This window comes from Canis aureus, chromosome 3 (genome assembly GCF_053574225.1).
Source record: "Canis aureus isolate CA01 chromosome 3, VMU_Caureus_v.1.0, whole genome shotgun sequence".
In the NCBI taxonomy this organism is placed as follows: domain Eukaryota; kingdom Metazoa; phylum Chordata; class Mammalia; order Carnivora; family Canidae; genus Canis; species Canis aureus.
In genome coordinates, this window is record NC_135613.1 from 50,640,129 (window position 1) to 50,657,927 (window position 17,799).

The window sequence follows — 17,799 nt, forward strand, 5'->3', positions numbered from 1 at the left end:
ATTTGGGGGAAGTGTCCCTTGGTTTTGGGCCCACACAAGTCACCCTGGTGTGGTCATTATCCAAGCTTCTGTGTTTTCTTGGAAGCAAGAGAAAGTGGTCTCCACTTGAGGCTCAAGGGCTGCATCCTAGCCTGGCAGCCAGCCACACAGTCCCTTCCCCTATCTGCCTGGCACCCTGTCCAGCCAGTCCCATCTGAGAAGGGCCTCCTTCCCTGGGGGGCTCTGCTCAGGAGAGGAGGAAAGTCTTTCCATGAGGCTCTGCTCATGGAAACTGTATTATCTCTCTCCCCTGGGCTTCCCCTCTTTGAATTTCTAGGATTGGCCACCTCCCTTCAAACTCTAGGCAGTGGACTCAATTTCTACCTACTTGGACCCCCTTGTAAATCCTCCTCTGTGAACCTGACCCTCAAAGGATGTCTATGCTCCTTCAAAGAAGCATATATCAGGAAAATACTGATCTCTAGGCACACAATCAAAATTCTTTGCATCTGGGCGGAGCAGGGAAAAGGAGCTAAGTATCACCTGCCTTTTCTCCTCTAGCAATTCATATTCATATACATATATAAATAAATTCACATAAATAAATAAACAAATAAATAAATTTCCTGGACAAATTCATCCTCAATCTATATAAAAATCCTACACCAGGGTACCTGAGTGGCTCAGTGGTCTAGCATCTACCTTCAGCTCAGGGCATGATCCCGGGGTCCTGGGATTGAGTCCTACATCGGGCTCTCCACAGGGAGCCTGCTTCTCCCTCTGCCTATGTCTCTGCCTCTCTCTCTCTCTCTGTCTCATGAATAAAATCTTTTTTTTTTGTATTTTTTTATTGGAGTCGAAAATCAGAGAGGGTGACAAAACATGAATAAAATCTTAAAAAAAAAAAAAAAATCCTGGGCAACCTGGGTGGCTCAGCAGTTTAGCACCGCCTTCAGCCCAGGGCCTAATCCTGGAGACCCGGATTGAGTCCCACGTCGGGCTCCTTGCATGGAGCCTGCTTCTCCCTCTACCTGTGTCTCTGCCTCTCTCTTGCTCTCTCTGTGTCTCTCATGAATAAATAAGTAAGTAAATAAATAAATAAATAAATAAATAAATAAATAAATAAATAATAAAATCTTAAAAAAAAAAAAAATCCTTCACCTTGTTTGGTCTCACTCAAAATGTATCTGAGACTTTCTCACACCAGTTCGAGCAAAACAATGCCATGCTTTTTGAGCGCTGCATCACATTCCCAAGGACGGGCTATTTCCCATGCTGTGACTGCTTACTAAAATATTGCACTGAGCAGTTGTCTGAACAGAATTCGGTGCTCTTTGGTGAAGAGATCCTTATACTTAAAAGCTGATGGTGGAATTGCTAAGTCGCTGCTTAGGGTATGTGTACTTTAACCACAGGTTGATATCGATAACTGCCCTCCAAAATAGTTGTTCTGATTTATGTCCCCAGAAAATCAAAATTGTGTCTGTCTCTCTACTGCCTTTCTGACATCTAACATTTCTTTGGCCCACCCTACGTATCAAGCTCTGTTCACAGTGCTTTTTGTGTGTTGCCTCGTTCTGTCTTCCCCACAACCTTGTGAGTTGGGTAATAGTATTTCTATTTTGTAGAAGAGGACATAGACACAGAGAGGTTAAGTAATTTACCTGAGATCACACAGCTGGTAAGTGATGAAACCACGATTTGAACCCAAATAATCTGATTCGAGAAGGCTGTGTTCTTTCCCTACTATAAATATTTTTCTCCAGCTTTGCTGAGATATTATTGACATATAATGTATATGAGTCTAAGTTGTATAATATGATGACTAGATACACACATATGTTGCAAAACGATTACCACCATGAGGTTAACAGCTCTGTTCCTGAAGAGAATTAAGATTTTGTGTGTGCTGAAAAGGTTTAAGATCTATTCTCTTTGGGATGCCCAGGTGGTTCAATGGTTGAGCATCTGCCTTCAGCTCAGGTCATGATCCCAGAGTTCCAGGATCGAGTCCCACATCGGGCTCCCTGCATAGCCTGCTTCTCCCTCTGCCTGTGTCTCTGCCTCTCTCTGTGTGTCTCTTATGAATAAATAAATAAAATCCTTTTTTTTTTTAAAAGGAAGATCTACTCTCTTAACTTTCAAATCTACTATAAATCTTAATATTTACCAGTCTTGTAGGTAAAAACTGACATTGCATTGTTGACATGATAGGTACCACTTTTTTTTTTAAGATTTTATTTATTTATTCATGAGAGACACAGAGAGAGAGAGGTAGAGACCCAGGCAGAGGGAGAAGCAGGCTCCATGCAGGGAGCCCAACGTGGAACTCGATCCCAGGACTCCAGGATCAGATCCTGGGCCAAAGGCAGCGCTAGACCGTTGAGCCACCAGGGCTGCCCTCTGGTTGTGACCTTAAGGTTGTGAGATACAGCCCTGTGTCAGATCAGGCTCTGAGCTGGGTGTGGACCCTGCTTAAAATTCTTTTTTCCGCCTCCCTCTGCCCCTCCTCCCACTTGTGCGTGTGTGCACACACTCTCTCACGTGCTCTCTCTCTCTCAAATGAATAAATAAAAGGAAAATTTGCAACATGTGATGAAGGACGAATTTTTGTGACATTCAGAACCCATACAGAATAATTGTAAAAACAATCCAATGGAAAAATACAAAGAGCCATGAATAATACAAAAATAAGTGTTAAGAGCAAGTAGGTAAATACATCTCATTCATAATTAAAGAGGTACCTATCGGGCAGCCCTGGGTGGCTCAGTGGTTTAGCGCCTGCCTTCAGCCCAGGGCGTGATCCTGGAGACCTGGGATCGAGGCCCACGTTGGGCTCCCTGCATGGAACCTGCTTCATTCTCTCTCTGTCTCTCTCTCTCTCTCTGTGTCTCTCATGAATAAATAAATAAATAAAATCTTAAAAAAAAAAAAAAAAAAAGATCATGACCTGAGCCAAAACCAAAAGTCAGATTCTTAACTGACTAAGCCATCCAGGTGCCCCTTCTTTATATTCTTTCATATATATCTCTATATACCTATATATGCCTCCATCCTGATATATTCCCATATGTATACATAATTTCCTTTATGTTGTATCAACATTGTATGTCTTGATTTTGTATATGATACTGAAAAAACATTGCTATGCACTATGCCAGAATTTTAAATTATGTGGTTAAATGTAATAATTTTGGTTTAGAGCATTTCTATAAAGCTTTACAAGGACCTTCCACACAAGATCATTAAAAAAAAAAAAAAAAAAGTTTCCCAAATTGTTCTCTAGAAAATTTATGGCCTTTTTTTTTTTTCAGTATTTATGTTTTGTTTTGTTTTGTTTTGTTTTAAGATTTTATTTATTTATTCTGAGAGACCAAAGAGAGAGGCAGAGACAAAGGCAGAGGGAGAAGCAGGCTCCCTGCAGAGAGCCTGATGTGGGACTCAATCCCGGATCCCCAGGATCACGACCTGAGCTGAAGCAGATGCTCAACTGCTAAGCCACCCAGGGGCTCCAGTACTTATGTTTTCAATCAATTTGGCATAGCAAGCAAAGTAATGTTCTATTCTTATCCTTTAATATCACTCCACTTGAACCAATATTATCTATGAAATATTTCAAAAATGACACCCTTAGCATCTTCTAAATTCATATTTATTTATGTACAATCAGTGTAAAATTAAGTGGTTTTGAAGATACTTGCAGCGTTGTGCGATCACCACTGATTCCTGAACGCCTATGTATGTTGAGGCTAACTCTGAGCTTGCAGTCCACAGAGTAAGTGTACCTGTGTCTGTTGGTGTGTTCGTACCGGAGAATCTTTGAGTTACTAGCCCTTTAAAATGCCTTTTAAAAGGCAAATCAATAAATTTAATCTTACACTTTTCCTTTCTAGAAGCCCAGGAGGAATTAATTGTTCTGTAAAACAGTAATCATCTCTGGGATACAAGTAACCCTAATATTTTTACTTTGTTGAAAACAGATTTTGAAGGGGCTCCATCCACCACAGGGACTCTGTACTTATGAACCCTTAGTGATTTGGAGCACCTGGGGGGCTCAGTGGGTTAAGTGTCTGCCTTCAGCTCAGGTCATCATCCCAGGGTCCTGGGATTGAGCTCCACATCGGGCTCACTGCTCAGTGGGGAGTCGGCTTCTTCCTCTCCTTCTGCTCCTCTTTCCCGCTTGAGCTCTCTCTCTCTCTCTCTCAAATAAATAAATAAAATCTTCAAAAAAAAAAAAAAAAACAAACCCTTACTGATTTACATTCTACTAACATATTGTCCATAATAATATGTATGTCTCCTGCTTACTTACCAATGAAAAGTAGGCCATCTCCCTGCAGAATTACTGTAAGTATTTGGATGTCTTGGGTTCCCGTCCCCTTATGGAGCAAGCCAATCACAGTATTTCCTCTCCGTGCCTTGGAAGTAGGACCTTCCCTACAAATCTCCTATTTTCCACATATAGTTTATCCAGACGCCCTCTCCCCTTATCAAAAATCTCCCCTTATCAAACATTTGCCAGGCACCGCGGGGGCAGGAGATAAAAGGGGGGAATGAGAGAGCATCCTTGCTCTGAATTTGGGCCCAGCAGATACTTAGTTCACGGAAGAGGTTGCTTTCACAGAGAAAGAGTAAAACAAGTCCTGTCAGCCTCCTTCCCAGCTCAAGCCTCCTTGCTAACTTAAGGGAGCTCGTACTGAACGGAAAGGATTTGCCACCAACTGAGGACAGAGTAGCAGCTCAATGTCCACCCTCCCTTCCTGCCTGTCTACCGGCCACAGACCCCAAGCACACCCTGAACACAAGGGTCATGACATCCCTTTCCAAGGCATAAAACAGTATAACTTAAACCTTTGTCCTAAAAGGACAAATCTCAAAGGAAATGTCAAGAAGCAGTAAGTATTGTTATATTCTTGTAGTTATAATCCAGCATCACCGCAACGTTTGCTGTTATGACATCTGCCTGATTTCCATAGCTGGCCTCCGTGGGTCTGCATCTGTGGGCTGCTGGTGTGGCCTCGCCCCCCGGGGTGTGGGTTGGAAGTGGGTTGGAAGCGCCGATTCTAGATGTCACGTTCCTAGACAATAAGCGAGGTTCTGTTCCCCCACGACAGCCCTGCATGTGCAGGTGGGTGCTGGCTCCCCGACGATAAAGGAGTAATGAGCACCTAATTATGGATAATTGCATAATGAAGGGCGCTCCTGCCTCTGCCAGTTCACGGTTGGGGCTGGTACCTGAAGGGCTCCTGCTTGTGGCAACAGGTTGCTTTCTTCTTGAATCGTTTGAGGGGAGAGGCAGCATGCCAGCACACCGGCGTGGATTAAATTATCAGCGACAAGTCGGTGCCTGATTCCCGTGTCTCCGGGGCAGGATGGGGAACCTGACTAGTCATTCTCCTAATTATCCAGGGAGATTAGTGTGTGCACCAGAGCCCTGGACGGATCATAATAGCTTCCATTTGGAAAGGGGCTCGAATATCCGGCCTATGCAACCACACCCTCCTGAGTTTCTATTAACAGGCTGCCCCTGCGTCCTTGGGTAACCACAGCTCCAGTGGTCCCCCCACTTGCCTGCTCGTACAACTCACCTTGGACATTTATTGAACCTATATGCTCCCCAACCCCCACCCAAACCTACTGAATGAAAAATCAGCCTGCCCTTCCCAGCCCCACCACTCACTGTGACTTGGGTAAGTCACAATTTTTAGTTGTCCTAGTTTTCTGAGCTTAGTTTTCTGCAAGAGGAGATGAACTGTCCGAGACCCGAGAACGTGATTAGATGACACGGGGCCCCGCTAGGTAGGAAGTGTCACTGGATGCTCCTCCTAAACCAGCCTCCCATTCATGTGCTACATGTGGTGGATTGCACGTTCCAGAATATGACTATATCCCATTATACATGATGGTCTCTGTGTTCCCTTCCCCTTGGATCCGGGTGGTCTCCTGATTAGGATGTAAAATGAAATACAAGTTTGTCCTGGTTCCCTCAGGATGCTGACACTTGGAACTCACCTATCATATTGTGAGGAGGCCCGGATGGCCCAGAAGATGTGAAGAGACACCCATCCCACAGTCTTGGCTGAGCACCAATTTGCCAGCTGTGCAAAGAGCCATCTTGAAAATAGATCCTCTGGTTCCCAGTCAGGTGCTCCAGCTGATGCTACACAGAACACAGACTCGTTGTCTCCACATAGCCCAAATTGCAGTTTTGTGAGCAAAACAAATGATTGCTGTTTTAAACGTGAGCATTTGGGATGGTTTGTTAGTCAGCAGTATATAACTGAGAAACCACGAGACAAGTGAGTGCAAGATACGTATTTGAACAATGAAGATAAGATGGATGGGAGTTGTCAGGCCAAGTTATGGATAACTTTAATGAGGGGGTTGAGTTGGATCTAATCGGCAATGTTGATTATAAGAGGTGTACCAGACGGAGGAGGTTAGAAGTGACATGAGAGGCAAGGGTGATGGTCAGGAGCTCACTACATTTACTCCTGCATGAACCAATGAGGTCCAAACTTAGGGCTATGATAGTGGACAAAGGAAGATGGGACAGTCCAGTCCTGGAACTCTTGAGGCACCTGGGCGGCTCAGTCAGTCAAACGTGGGACACTTGATTTCAGCTCAGGTCATGATCTCAGGGTCGTGAGATCAAGTCCCCAGTCAGGCTCCATGCTCAGCGGAGAGTCTGCTTGAGATCCTCTCTCTCCCTTTCCTTCTTCCCAGGCTCCTGTTCACACTCTAAGTAAATAAATGATCTCTAAAAGAAGAAAAAAGAATCCCAGGACCTTTGACAGAAATGAGAACTTTGGAAAATTGGTGTAGGAAAAACTTTCCATCACTAACAGGTCGAGGCATGTTCCAGGCAGCTTAAATTTACTAAGCATTTCTCTCATGATTGACTCCTGAGACATAGCATATGTGGGACATCTGGAGATGTTCAAAGAAGATGCTGGTTGTGGTCAGAGCACTGTCCGTGGCACACGGGATGACTGTCTCCCCCAAGGGCTTGGTGGGTGGCATATTCTGGTGACTTTGCCACGTTCGGGGTTTGGATTCTAGACTCACAGGCTCAGAATCTTGTTCTTTCAGCATGTTTGGACTAAGAAGCAAAGGCATTAATCAGGTTCGAAAGACTAACTGACTTGGCAGGATGAGCACTGGGTGTTATGCTATATGTTGGCAAATTGAACTCCAATAAAAAAAATAAAAAAATAAAACTAACTGATAAAACCCATACTCTAACTTAATAACTTACAGTGAGAGATGTCACCTGCCTGGAATATACCCCTCAGCATGGCCAGCACCTTCCTTCCTTATACATACACATATACAAACCAATATGTAATCATCAATTCTATTGGGAATGGAACAAAAAGAAGCAGGGGTGTCTGAGTGGCACAGCCATTTGGGCACCCGACTCTTGGTTTTGGCTCAGGTCATGATCTCATGGGTTGTGAGATCCAGCCCCACGTCGGGCTCCAGGCTCAGTGCAGAGTCTGCTTGGGATTCTCTGTCCTTCTCCCTCTGCTCTTCCCCCCATGCTCTCTCTTGAAATGAAATAAATAAATTTTAAAAAGAAAAAAAAAAGAAGCAGCGGCTAAAGTTACTCTTTCATGAGCAAGTTAAGAATGGCTGATGCAGGGAACCCTGGCGGCTCAGTAGTTGAGTGTCTGCCTTTGCCTCAGGTCATAATCCTGGGGCCTGGGATCAAGTCCTGAGCCTGCTTCTCCTTCTGTGTCTCTGCTTCTTTCTCTGTCTCTCATGAATAAATAGATTAATTAATTAATTAATTAAATTTTAAAAAGAAAATGGGTTTCCAGTGGGCATGGAAACTGCTTCTAACCTCTCAGTCCTTCCCTCTCTCCAAGATGTGCCAAGATCTTTAGGGACTCTTCTTTCTCTGTAATTCCCTGGGGAACCACTGCATGTCCCTTTCAGAGTGACACAATTTTGCTTTAGACACTGCCCGGGGTCACTCTGCCTCTCTTTCCTAAGGGTCTCACTGACTGGACCCATTTTTGTCATTTTCACAATACTAATTGAAGCCAATTCTGATTCACGTTTTTGTCGGGAGTAACACCTGATGGGAGTTCTGGCCACATCCAATGAGAACCATCTTCAAAATATGTGGACTAGAAAACAAAACTGAGATTTCTTTCTTTTTTTTTTTTCTTTTTTAAGATTTACTTATTTTAGAGAGTGAAATGGGGAGAGGGAGACAGAATCTCAAGCAGACTCCCCGCTGAGTGAGAAGCCCACCCTGGGGCTGGATCTCATGACCCTGAGATCATGACCTGAGCCTACACCAAGAGGCCGATGCTGTGGGTCGGCCACCCCGGTGCCTCCAAAACTGCGGTTTCTGTAAGAGACTGGTTTCCAAAGCGAGGAATGAATGGATGGCTGAGGGTGGTAAGAGCTGCTCCAGGGGAGGCCCTGTGTACAGATGAGCAGAAGACTTGAGGTTTGTGGAACATCTAATAGTGTGGGGACATCTATAGTGTCCAGTGCCAGTGAACAAGAACCAGGGGAATACAGATAGTGAGATGACAAAAGACGGAGGCAAGAGAGGAGTTCCAGAAGAGACAAGCCGGGAGCGGTGTAGGGGATTGGCACAGACACAAGTAGGTCTGACAATACAGTTGCTTTGCAGATTGAAGCTTGTTCGTTCTCTTTTTAAATTTACTTATTCTTAGGCAATGTCCCTGAAGTTTGGGGATATCAGGCAAATGTGTGCCAGTCTCAACAACCAGGTCTGTGCTTTCACATGTGACTCCTTATACAAAGATTCTTTTTTTTTTTTTTTTTGCAGCAGATAAATGTGTCCATTATAATCAGAGACACATTCAAAGGCCACCCTGGGGAGTAGGAGTTAAGCAACTCACTATAATTTAGGTGTTTTGTGTTTATCACTGCTGCATCTAATCTCAGTGTTTAGATCTAGAGTCGATCGGAATGCTGCTTCTTTCTTACATATCTGAATCTGTATTTTCAGGTCTCCTGGGAGAGCATAAAAATTCAGAACAAACTTGTGAATAAGGCTCCTTCTCAACTCCCAGAAACGTATCCTAACCTCAACTCTACATCACATGTTCACCCTGAATGGGGTGTGAAAATACAGAAAAGATGGATATGCCATTTTTTAAAATAATTGTGTTTAGTTAGTATCCCAAATTTTTTTAAAAATTTAAAGATTTTATTTATTCATTTTGACACAGAGCATGAGCAGTGGGGAAGGGCAGAGGGAGAGGGAGAAGCAGACTCCTGGCGGAGCAGGGAGCCTGATCTGGGGCTTGATCCCAGGACCTTGAACTCAGGACCCCAGGATCATGACCTGAGCCGAAAACAGTCGCTTCACCAACTGAGCCACTCAGGTGCCCCTGGACTTTTCATTCATTATGCATTAGAGCCTCATTGGGCATCCCTGTAAGATACCCTGATTTGTCCCCAAATCAGAAGCTTTTCTGATAATTTTTGATGCTAAGAGGAAAGAAGCAAACCTTTTGCTCTTGACATGGGACTTGAGCCAGCAATTACATATCTTAACAGAGGGGTAGCAACCCTCTTATGAATCCATTAAACAACTTCCTTCTTTTTTTTTTTTTTTAGGATGATTTATATATTTATTCATGAGAGACACAGAGATAGAGGCAGAGACACAGGCAGAGGGAGAAGCAGGCTCTATGCAGGGAGCCCGATGTGGGACTCGATCCTGAAACCCCAGGATCACGCCCTGAGCCGAAGGCAGATGCACAACCACTGAGCCAACCACATGCCCCAAACAACTTCCTTCTGATGATAAACTAGGTTTGCATTAGGAAGTGTCAAAGGAAGCTGGCCCTTTGGGAACACGTCTAAAAATTTCCACTTAAATACAAACTTAAAGTACATTATTTTTTCTAAAAATGACCAAGCAGCAGGGGCATCAATAATTTAAGAAGGATCCCAGGTTCATCACAAAGTATATGACAATCTTTAAGAAAGAGTGTCAGCATCATGAAAAGTCAGACAGGGAGAATGTTGATAGAAAATATTAGTTTAAGAAAAATCGTGCCCCAAAAGAAACAGTCTCTCAAAATGCCTTCAGATAACACTCTCTTGCCTCTTTAAAAAATAATAAATATGTGATTCTGTCCTAGGGCATGAGACTCTGGGTAGAAACCATCCTCTGGCTCGCCATATACGCTGTTATCCTGTTAGTCCAAAAATGAACACCCACGAAATTAGAAAGTGTATAAGTTCCATTGCAGACTAAAAAGGATAGGAGATTCTTTAAAAGTTAAAAAAGAAGAACACAAAAGCCTAAAAAAGAAAAGAAAAGACGACTTTTAGATGTGGACAAGTCCTTCAGGTTGGCTTATTTCTAGTACCTCCGAGAAGGTTTCACGGACTCTGCATTTTCCGAAGTTAAGCTTTTCCCACTCTGCACACGTGGTTGCAGGTGGTGATGAGACTCTCCTGCCCAGCCACAAGAGAGGGGGTGTCTACAGAAGGATGGTGGAAGCATCTCATATGTCCACATTTCTTAAAAAAAAAAAAAAAAAGAAAGCTATTTTTGGTTGTTCCTTCCTGAACTCTTTGGCTCCTAAACTTAGGATACCCTCCCTTGAAGGGATGGGACACTGTGGCTCACTCTTCTTAGAGTATTTTTTCTGACCACCCCACCATCCACCCCCAGCACCACCAGGCCTTAGAATGGAGATAGCACAGCTCCTGGCAGCTGACGCCTACCTGTCCCATGCACACCTCAGCTTGGGCTTTGTGGACACAAGCCACACGCCATACCCCTTCCCCTTCCTGTCTGGCTCCTCGTCTTTCTGCATCCCCCTCCCAAATCAATCCCCTGTGTGGGGCTCCTGGATGAGAGGCCCAGCAGGGTGCTGACCCCAACTCCCAGGGTGTCAGAGAACGATCCTCCCTCCTGCTATAGACATTCCCCCCGCACACCTGTCCTGTCGTCCTTGCACACATGTTTTGAACGCAACGGTGAGCACCAGCACTTGTACCAGCACAGCTCTGTGACTTGCCACTTCTCTAGGGCAGATCAGGGTGGGTGGGTGAGCTCCAAGACCCACAAAAAGGCGGCTTGCTGCTCTGGGGAAGAGCCTGCATCTGTGCTCTGCTGTTTGGCCAGGCCCGTGAGCACCCACTCACAAAAAGTCCTCGTCCTCTGGAGAAGGCGGGGGTGTTCAGAGAAGGGAAGCTGCCACTGATAGGTTCTCTCAGCAGCTGGTTTACAACGGCGTGCCTGCATGCCAGCAAGATTTATTGCCTTTGGAACACGACCTAAAGTTAAATGCTATAATCGTTTCAATCACCAATGATTAAATCCAGGTACGGCATGGTGCATCACCATGGTGTGAGTGTGCAAGGTGTGAGTGGCTGGTATCCCTGTGGGCTCCAAGGCCACAGATACCTGCCCCCTGCACAGAGATTAAGAACCACCAGCCACAAAAACCTGGGCCCGGGTGACTGCACTGCCCTCAGGAATCCCTTTCGTTTGCAGGGACCACAGTGTGTGTGGGGTCAGGAAAGGGACAGAACAGACGGAGGGGTGGGGGGCAATACCTCTTGCTTTACTGAACAGATGTCCTTTACTTGGCAGGACAGCCTAGCAGCTGGGGACGTGGGGAGCTGCTTCCTGCACAGTCACCAAGCCCAAGGCTCCCCAGGAAGCACAGGGTAGCGTGGCTGTATTAGTGGCTGGGTGTTTCCAGCATGCCCTCGTATATGATCCATTTCTGCCCATCACCCAAAGAAGTAAGGACCATCATTCCATTCTACAGATGAGGACATGGAGGCTAAGGGAAGTAAGAGGACTTACCTACCAACTGGCCGAGTCAGTGTGGAGAGCCCAAGGCACCTTCGGATTCTAAGTACCTACTGAGTCACAGTGCCCATGCCACTTTTCATTTCGGAGAGGTCTGGGGTGTGAAAAGTTTGTGGCAGATTCTGCAGCATGACTCCCTCACCTGTGACACAGGATTTCCCACCAGAAGGACTAGTCTCTTGAGTGGGTCATCAGCGAAGTCAGTAGTTACAGGTTTACAGGTTACACGTTGGAAGAATGATTTAAAATACAGATGTCCAGGGATGCCTGGGTGGCTCAGTGGTTGAGGTCTCTCTTCGGCTCAGGGTGTGATCCCAGGGTACAGCGATCAAGTCCCATATCGGGCTCCCTGCAGGGAGCCTGCTTCTCCCTCTGCCTGTGTCTCTGCCTGTGTGTCTTTCATGAATAAATAAAGAAAATATTTTAAAAATAAATAAAATAAAATAAGTAAAATAAAATAAAATAAAATAGAATAGAATAAAATAAAATACAGATATCCAGGCCACACCACTAGAGATGCTGATTTAACTGGTTTATCGTAGGTTTGTTTTTTTAAGTCTTCCAAGGGATTCAAACATGCAGCCCGGATCTAAGCCCATATTCCCTTCCATCAGAGGAGAAACCTGCCACTCTGTATTCTGCTTCCTATCCCCTGTGGACTCTACTTGTCCCTTTGGCCAGAAATCAGAAAGAAGGGGAGTCACAGAAGAGACTCTAGAAAATTTGCAAAGAAAGAGGAGAGCGTCCAACTGCATCCAGACAGGACAAATCTCTGTGGGACAGATTGTCTGTGAAGTCAGGGAGACACGGGGCTTAGGAATGCAGGTGGCGGTAGACCAGGGGACAGCCCCACCTTCTACAATGTCTTGCATGACTTCATGACCCCTGAGGTGGAACTTTAAAATTGTGCCAGAATTTTCTGTTAAAACTTCTAGGAGTATTAATTTCTAAAGTAAATTATTCCAGGGTGACAAATCCCTCATTGGGGGTACATTATTATCGAGGGGGTGAATCCCGTGGGTGGCCTCCCTTGCATACGTGATAAACACCTGTTCTGCTGGGAGACGGGTCTGGAGGGCTCTGGTGGCCTCCCTGCCCTGAGCTGGCTGCTTCGGGAAGAGACAAGATACATCTACCGGGGAGCTGTGTTAGGTTCCCATCTGCTGTGCCAAATCACCATAGACTTAGCAGCTTAAAGCAACACGTTTATTTTCTTACAGTTCTGGAAGACAGAAGCCTCTAATGAGTTGGCATAAAATGAGCTCTGCCTTCCTTCTGGAAGCTCCAGGGAAGAACTAGTTTCCTGCCTTTTCCAGCTTCTAGAGGCTGCCAATATTCCTGGGTGCCACGGCAACATGCCACTCCAACCTCTGCTTCTCCAACATCTCCTGCTGCCCGCCTCGTCAGGACCCTTGTCATTACGCCAGGGCCATGTGTGTAGTCTTGTATGATCCAAGATACTCTCCCCAACTTGAGATCCTTAATAACACCCGCAAAGCCCTTCTGACTATGTAAGTAGCATATTGACAGGTTTGGGGGCCACTGTGTGGACAACTCTGGGGGATTGTTGTTCTCCTTACCATTGGAACTTACTGGAAAGAAATGAACCAGAATGTGTGACATCTTGAAATTCTATGTCACTGGAATGTCCCTCAGGGACTGTAATGGTCCCAGATAATTCCACCGACAGTGAATCATGCCCAAGGGGCCCACAGGGCACTGTCCCATGGAGGGGAAGAGGTGTCTGCATGGGAGGCCCCATAGCATACTTAGGCAAAGGCTGCATCTGGGGGCCTGCAGACCCTACCACCCTGGTACAGGATCATGCTTTGAGAACATAGAGCACGGTGGGCTTTGTGGCCTGCGACCCATGTGCTCCCACCAGCCCCCCACACTCAGGAGGACCTTGCATTTGGCTCAGTGCTCTGCTGCTGCCACTTTGACATTCTTAATACACATTTTCATTTTGCATCAGACCCTGAAAATTATGCATCTAGTCCTGATTTGGCGTCAGAGCTGGATTCACTAATGCCAGGTGCTGGAGAAAAGTCTTTGGCTCCCACACTCATTCCCTGTGACTAGAAGTCACAGGTAGTTGCTAGGGGGTGAGTTGGGAAGAATGAGACCCAGACTGGGAGGTTCATGGGATGACAGGCCACTGCTGTTCTTCCCCATTCAGATCCCATTACCATTACCAGCAACTGGAGACTGCTAATTTGTGCCAATACTACACTATTAATGTTACCTTTTCCTTTTTTTGGCCATTTAATTTCTGGTAATCATTTCCTCTTTAATCTCATTTAATTGGTATTAAAGCCTTGTGGTTACGTTTGTTTTAATGCTGATCTGGCGCCATTGTAGGTTTACAGGAAACAGGACTTTTCAAAGGAGAACTGTGCAACCCTGAGGCCAGCCATTTGTTCCTAACAGCCGTTTGTTCCTAAGGAACCTGAATTCCTTCTCCCTGTGAGTCTCCAATCCTGCCGGGCCTGGCTGGTCACACCATCGGTCCTAAGTTTGCCCTGAAATCCAAGGCCTACAGAGTGATGCGCTCTGGCCAGGAAACCCAGAAGGTGTCAGAGTTCAGACAAGACTGTTCAGGTCAGAAGTTTCAAGATAAATCAAGGTGGAGACGCCTGGGTGGCTCAGTGGTTGAGCATCTGCCTTTGGCTCAGGGCATGATCCTGGGGTCCTGGGATCGAGTCCCCACCGGGCTTCCTGCAGGGAGCCTGCTTCTCCCTCTGCCGGTGTCTCTGCCTCTCTCTCTGTGTCTCTCATGAATAAATAAATAAAATCCTTAAAAAAAAAAAGAAAGAAAGGAAATAAAGGAAAGAAAGAAAGAAAGAAAGAAAGAAAGAAAGAAAGAAAGAAAAAAGAAAGAAAAGAAAGGTGTCTTATTATCTTAAGGTATTTTTGCCACTTACTGAGACCAAGTGATTTAAAACCTTGATGAGGTGTGAGGGTTCATTTATTTTCTGATTCTAACGTGAAGACTTTCTTTGGGCTACTTTTCCATCTTTAATTGTCTCCAGTTTGCCTGTGTCAGCAGAGAGAGAGAGAGAGAGAGGGGAAAAAAAAAAAAGATGTCAGAATTTCTTCAAATCCCCTAGCACAGACTTTATTGCTAACAGGTCTGTCCAATTATAGCTAATTAGCAAATGTATATTTTTCTTTTGCACAGGAGTGTATAGAAAAGCCTCTCATCATTAGCAAGGCTTAAGTTCCAAAGACTGTGAGCCTCGCAGAGAATTCGTGCTGGTAGAAGCAGTGGGATGGTGGTGGGCTGGGAATCAGGTTCCTGCATCCAGATCTGGCTCTGGGGAAAGCAGAGAAACCAAAGGGATCAAGTTAGTCACTCCAGAGCAATTGTTAAAGTGTGGTCCCTGAACCAGGGGCATCCACATCCCCTGGGATCTTGTTAGATATGCACCCTTGGGACCTCACCCCAGACCTACTGAATCAGAAATGCTTGCTGGATGGGGCCCTCCTGTCTCTGTTTGACTCTGATGCTGCTTCAAAGTTGAGAGGCACACTCTTGTACACTTTCTCCAAATCTAAAACTAGGCAGTTCTCTTATTTCCAGTGCTTGAAAATAAGAACATCTCTATATGGCAAGTCTCCCCAAATTCTTACCTTTAACCTTTGAAAATATATTTTTTTTAAAAAAGCCAAGGCATGAACCAGAACTAGCATAACTGTAATAAAAACTATGTGTTAATGATTCATTTGGCTGGCCTGTTTTGGAAATTATCTTGTTTAATTAATTTATTGTCAATGCCTCTTTAGACTTGGCCAAAGGGGCTAAATTGTATAACATAATAAGTTCTATTATGAACTTCTGTGTTTTACTTACCTCCCTTTTCCCCCTTTTGGCTGTTTTGACTAGCTTTGAGTGATTTGTATCTTGTAAACATAATGTTGTTACATGTTTTTTTTTTTTTTTATTTGTTTCAAGAATATTCTGAATAAGGGCTCTGAAATAGTCTATCTAAACTTTTACCCATGTAGTAGACACTTAGAAATACTTAATAGCAAAAAAAAAAAAAAAAAGGTATTTGCTGGACGTAAACTTTGCATGATTTCCTTTTATGATTTTTTTTCTGAAATATATCTATTTACCTAATAAAATAATGTCATAAAAACAGTGAACTTTAAACAGAATGTCTTCAAATAGACAATGATTTCCCCTTTCTAAGGCATAAAACAATGTAAATTAAATTTTTTTAAAAAGGACAAATATCAAAGAAAATGTTAAGCAGCAATAAGTATTGTTATATTCTCGTATTTATAATCCAGCATCACTGCAATGTTTGCTATTATATCCTTAACATGAAAGGCAATATTTATTGTATTGTGAATCTTAGTGAATTATGAGTCTTAAATAAGTGACCCTCCTTTTTAAAAATATTAGTTAATTAGTTAGGAAATCTCATACAAATGCTATCCAAATGGACACAAATTATACATTTATGAGTTTTGTGACTTTTCTCAATATGGATTTCTTGCAGTTCCTCAGTCCACACTATATATATAAGCCTAGACATTTAAATATGAAAGATACTTTCCACATACCAAGAAACTGATCTCTGGGGACCCTGGGTGGCTCAGCAATTGAGGATCTGCCTTCGGTTCAGGTTGTGGTCCCGGGGTCCTGGGATCAAGTCCTGCATCGGGCTCCCCACAGGGAGCCTGCTTCTTCCTCTGCCTGTGCCTCTGCCTCTCTCTCTCTGTGTCTCTCATGAATAAATAAATAAAGTATTTTAAAAATTAGAAACTGGGCAGCCCCAGTGGCCCAGCGGTTTAGCGCCACCTTCAGCCCGGGGTGGGATCCTGGAGACCCGGGATCGAGTCCCATGTTGGGTTCCCTGCATGGAGCCTGCTTCTCCTCCTGCCTGTGTCTCTGCCTCTCTCTCTCTCTCTCTCTCTCTCTCTCTGTGTGTGTCTGTCATGAATAAATAAATAAAATCTTTAAAAAAATGAAAAAATAGAAACTGATCTGTTTGCAGTTTGGAGAAGAATGGGATACATAAAAGTTTAGTTTCACTGTTTCCAAAGGATTCTGTGAGTTTTAACAAAACTACCCAGGCCTCTAGCCAGTATTCCTCTGTGATAAATGACACTACTTCATATTGTATCGTGTCTTGTGATTTCAAGCCCCTTTCACGGAAGTCCATTGAGCAATCTTGGGAGATAAGCAGGGCAGGTGTTCCTCACCCTTCTTCCCCTTCTTCCCATTCTTTCTTCAGACCTGGGTCTTCTTCCCCAAGACAGTGGTTTCCACTTTCCACATTCTTCTTACACCAACACATTCCATCCAAATCAGAAGCACTTCCTTAATGTTTCATGAGACACAGTTTTGCAGGACAGATGGTGGTGATTCCACCAGAAATGTTCATCTATCAACTGTGAGTCAAGAGGAAGAAAGAGAAACTTCCCTGAGCTAGCTGCAAACTTCTAGCACCACGTAGATGCTTCTGTGTAACCTGCCCTTACCACATGTGACATTAATCAAATGGTCTTTGACCCCATGATTTAAAAATACTAAGAACAACGGAACCTCTGGCACCCAGGGGAAGGTCCCAGCTATGGTTTTAAGTTGCTCTGAACATTTCCTGATTCTTGGGATCACGTGAGGGAAGAGGAGACACAGTTATGGGAATCCGGGTGGAAATTGAATGGGGGGGGGGGTTGAGAAAAGCAAGGACCAGAGTCTGTAGAAATATGATAGTTAAGTGAACGGATCAAACCCAGGCTTAGAATGGAGGTTCACAGTCCACGAGGAGGGACGTGTTGGCATTAGGCAGTTTCCCAAGTGTCAGCGAAGCATCGTGGCTAAGAGCTGCGTGCACAATTTGTCTCCAACATCTATTTGCTGTGTGTCTTGGCCAAGTTACACTTTCTGGGTCTCTGGATCTTCATCTCTACAATGAGAATAAGAACCAGGGCTGTAATGGAGCTAGCTTGCACCTGCCCATTACGTCTTCTCCTAA

General features: G+C 44.5%; 1 long non-coding RNA gene across 1 annotated transcript; it reads right to left on the reverse strand.

Annotated features, from left to right (window-relative positions):
• Nucleotides 1-9,723: 9,723 nt before the first annotated feature.
• On the reverse strand, nt 9,724-13,113 carry LOC144305327 (uncharacterized). Its single transcript, XR_013372376.1, has 3 exons — nt 13,028-13,113; nt 11,952-12,205; nt 9,724-10,503 (listed from the first exon to the last, which is right to left on the reverse strand). It is a non-coding gene; the product is annotated as an uncharacterized LOC144305327 (long non-coding RNA).
• Nucleotides 13,114-17,799: the final 4,686 nt, after the last annotated feature.